The sequence below is a fragment of the Triticum dicoccoides genome, chromosome 6A (genome assembly GCF_002162155.2).
Source record: "Triticum dicoccoides isolate Atlit2015 ecotype Zavitan chromosome 6A, WEW_v2.0, whole genome shotgun sequence".
In the NCBI taxonomy this organism is placed as follows: domain Eukaryota; kingdom Viridiplantae; phylum Streptophyta; class Magnoliopsida; order Poales; family Poaceae; genus Triticum; species Triticum dicoccoides.
The window spans coordinates 262,073,030-262,077,512 of NC_041390.1; positions in this window are offsets into that span (position 1 = coordinate 262,073,030).

Sequence of the window (4,483 nt, forward strand, 5' to 3'; positions counted from 1 at the left end):
CATGAATCATTTGTGTTTTTTTGGCTCATCGCATGCAGTTCATCTATATGAACTGTCTACTACATATCACACACATCTTGTTAAGTTGAACGGTTTCTGTTGTGTTCCCTAATAAAAACAGTTCGTTTGAGTGAATTGTATGCCGTATATCACACACACACACACCTTGATCTGGCTGGCTGTTTCTGTTGCATTCCCAAATAGTAAATAGTTCGTCGGAGCAAACTGTATGTCATATATCGCACACACATTGATATGGCTGCCCATTTCTATTGTTCTGTCTAATCGCAAACAGTTCGGATGGATCAATCATATGCCCCACATTGCACACGTAACTAAAATCTAAACCATATTTGATGTCTGCGCCATCGCAGACGTTTTGCATCTTTTTTGACATGTTTTTTACATCCTTGTTTGCGATTAATGCATCGCACACAGTTTTGTCAAACGGTCTCTGATCATAGTGTCGCGTTAGCAGCATCCTGCAATAGTGTTTTATTCTCGATTATATGTAGTTCTACATTTGTTTCTCATCATAATTTAAAGATGTTTTTGATATTTGATCTTATGATTATAAACTACTAAGCTTTCATACTAGAATGTTAATTCTCCTTAAGTACTCTCCTTTACTTGTAGGTATGGTGATCAACGTGTCAAGATTCACAAGTTAACTAATGGATCCATAACCACATTTTGAGGTCAAGTCAAATGTAAAAATCAGTCTCTCGATTTCCTGATTTCATGAACATGACAAAAGATTTGTGTAGATCTGAGATGGTCGTCTTTACACTAGAGTACTAAGTGCTAACATAAGTTTGACTCATGAGAAGAACTTGGTGTGTTTTCCTACATATTTGTTGCCATAAAGAAGAGGCCATCTATTTTCAATGATATGTTTTATTTTTGAATTGTGACAAGTGTAGACAATCATATGGAATATTTCATATATGATTTTGTTGGTCAGAAGTCCTGATTCATGGTTCAAGGGGATGCCATTTACCTTGAAATAATGAAGCTAGGAAGAAAAGGAGTTTTTTTGCTTCAAGTATTATTTTATATATGTCATTTTAGAACTGATTATTTTGTTTCAAATAAAGTTCTAAATTGAGTGATTCTTTTACCTTTCCAATCGCGTCATGTGCATGCCTCTAATCTTTATGTGTGTTGGCTGATGCATCTAAACTATGAACTGTAAGGATCTACCCTCCTAACTACACCTGATAGAAGATTGCTTCAATAAGGTTTTTCTCGAGATAAACAAGAAAATATTGTAATTACACTGGAAAATGAATTGTCAATGTAACAGAGTTGTCACTAAAGTGAGTACAAATTGTGACTATTGCATTTGCGCCATACATGGCTGGATTATATTTTGGAAGAGCTTCAAGTTTGATGAGCTGTTTGTCTAATCATTCCATTTTTCGTGTTCCAGAGATGTTCCATATGAAGCAATAGATTATTTGCTTTAATTTTGTATCACGTTTGTGACCGTTTTCTTGTCTAGCTAGCGACAACAAAATTATTATTACAAAATCAGTAGAGATGGTTGGGGAGACTATAAAGTATGGCCATTTAGATTTTCTTCCGCATTGTTTAGTAGTCAAAAAAATCTTGTACATAGTTTAAAGAACAATTTCCCATTTTTTGCATTTCAGTTCCAGGTTCCATGGTTATGTTTCTGACACACTAATGCTAGTTGATGCCATTCACATTGCATTAACATTCCTATGGTGGTATTTTTTATGAATGAGGTAGTTAATTAATGTAATTACAAATTATTGGTATGGGACCTAATATAATTTAATTAGTCGCCTACATCAGTTCCTTCATATAGATGTAGTATAAACACATCCTTTTTACTCTCGGATTATGATTCAAGCGACAAATCTCTTCACAGTTGGTGCAGAAGTTTCCATATGTACCTCTTATTTGGGGCGAACTTACTCTGAAGGGATAACAATATTATGCATTGTTATTGTGGTCAAGGATTATGTACAAATAAATCAATTTCATTGAAGTAGTTATTCACGTCGAGAGTCAATATTCCTCTCTTGCAACTTTGAGATCTTTTGTATTTTGTCTTTCGATCAAAGTTGGTCTAATGGAAAAGTTTGGTAATAGCTTATTGGCTTACTTACAAGAAAATAAACTAGGATGCCCACTATGTTGTGCTCGGATATTGGATTCAATGGCCAGAGACTGTTAGTAGTTCCAACATAATATGAGGTCCTTGTAGTTGACAAGCGTGCTAGGGAATGCAAGTGTGATATTTGTAATACCCACTATGTTGTCATGAACAGAGGAATGCCATAGTTGTATGCAATGATTGTCAGAGTGCTTACATGCTGAGAGCAAAACATATTAGTAAACAATATCATCTTATTCATTATTGTTGGTTTTATATGATCAAAAAAGGGGGTAGCCCGGTGCATGTAGCTCCCCCTTGCGCAGGGTTCAGAGAAGGGTCCGGCCACTTTGGGTCTTTAGTACGTAGTCTTTCCCTGCAGAAAACATTTTGGGTCTTTAGTACGCAGTCTTTCCCTACATTTCTGCAAGAGACTGTTTTCATGACTTGATTGTAATGATCACTTTCGAGGAAATTGCCTAATACTTGATTGCTATGTTTCTAATTAGAGCACACTCTATGACTGCCTTGAGTAGGGTGTTGTTTGATCAAGCTAATGCAGTTGCACCCGAGATGAGGGGATGGTAAATAGAAAATATTGATTATAAATACATTACCATGTAGATATTGTATATGAAAATATCAAGTAACTCTGATCAATAATTTACTATGCCATTTACGATCACCAATTATATCACTGGATGATTTTTCTCATGGCATTCAAAGAATAAAGATCCTATGAGTTGACTGCAGCCGCGGGGGCCACAATCCTTTTGCGTCAAGAAAGGTAGATGGGGTCTGCCCAAAATATATTGAGCTATGAATGGTAGATGCGGAGTGGTTGAAATGTTTTGTGTTGCTGTGGTTCCTAAATGGTAGGAGGTAGGTATTTTGTTGAAGTAGTTCCTAAATTGTAACATACATGGTTCCAAGCCCCTAATTTCATATGTAATAGTTTGCCACGCAATTGTGTAATGCAATCAAATTTCTAGTTGTGGTAACTTGGACTATATTTTCTAAGGGAACAAGATCATCCATGTATCTTTTTTAATCCCGACCTAATATTAAAAGAAGGAGACTTTCATAGTTCTCCATACGATTATTAGTTTTTCGTGTGTTTTGACATAATTGGGCCATTGATTTTGTTAAAAGGAGGAAGCGCTATTGGGCTGAGCCTGCCCACGACGCGCTGCCGCAGCACTCGGTCTCCTTACCAAAAAAACAAAAACAAAAGGCAGACTCGGTCTCCTTCCTCTTCTTTCTTTTATCTAATCCACGATCTCCTTCCTCAGGAGCACGCCCCCTCCAAAAAATAACAGGAGAAACAGGAGGACGATGCGCTGCTTGATCCAACCCAGTCTCCGTCCTTTTCTATCATCCAATCCAACCCTATCTCCTTTCCCTTCGTTGATCCAATCCCTCCAGTTCTTGCGTCCATAGGGTGCCCGGCAGGGTCTCCTTTGGCCGTTGCATAGAGGATAGTGTACGCACATATAAATACATATCTACTCCTTCAACCTAAACCCCGGCCAAATTGCGCTGTTCGGTCCATGCTTGACATTGTAGTCTTGTCGTTCTTTCAAAGTACGCCCGTCCGTGCTCTAGCCAAGGTACGTCCTTCAAAATGCTCGAGCCATACTGATTTGGAGTTGTTTTGGTCAAGCATTTAAACTGAACGAGCCATACCAGCAAGTTTCTCTGGTGATAGGCGACGAGGTGCCACTGATCTGAATATGGATGATCAAAGATCTGCACATTGCAGGAATTAGAGAAGAGAAGAGGGGAAAAGGGAAGAGAACGAGTCAAGTTAGACGTAGCACCGACGGAGATAGCCGCATGCAATCCGAGTATGTTTCGTTGGCTAGGATTGATCGGCAGCTATAGAGAAAGAAATAACCAATTGATCGATCTAAGAGAGCTCAATGTCATGGACCAGTATAATTGAAGTGTGAGCATCCAATGCATCCAGTCCAGGGAATCACGAGTGGGTCCGAGCCGCCACCACTACACATTGATTAAGCCTGGACGTATGTTTGTTTGGAGTTTGAAGGGAACCAACGCCAAATGTGCAACACGTAGGAGTAGCTTGTGCAGCAGGGCTCCTTGCGTCGCTCACGGGTTACACATGTTGTGATGAGGTTCTCAGATGCAACACGCTGGTCTTCCAGGGAAACGTCGACAAGCGTACCTGTGTTTCCGGGGTGGACGAGGCCCTGTAAACACTTACAGTGTGTTGTTGGCACAACCTGACCTTGCTGATGCGACATGAGTTTTTTCTAGCAATCATGCACCTCTGAAGAGTGAAGACTAACTAGACTACTTTCTGAACTGACCGGACGCGACGAGATAAGCAAGTAC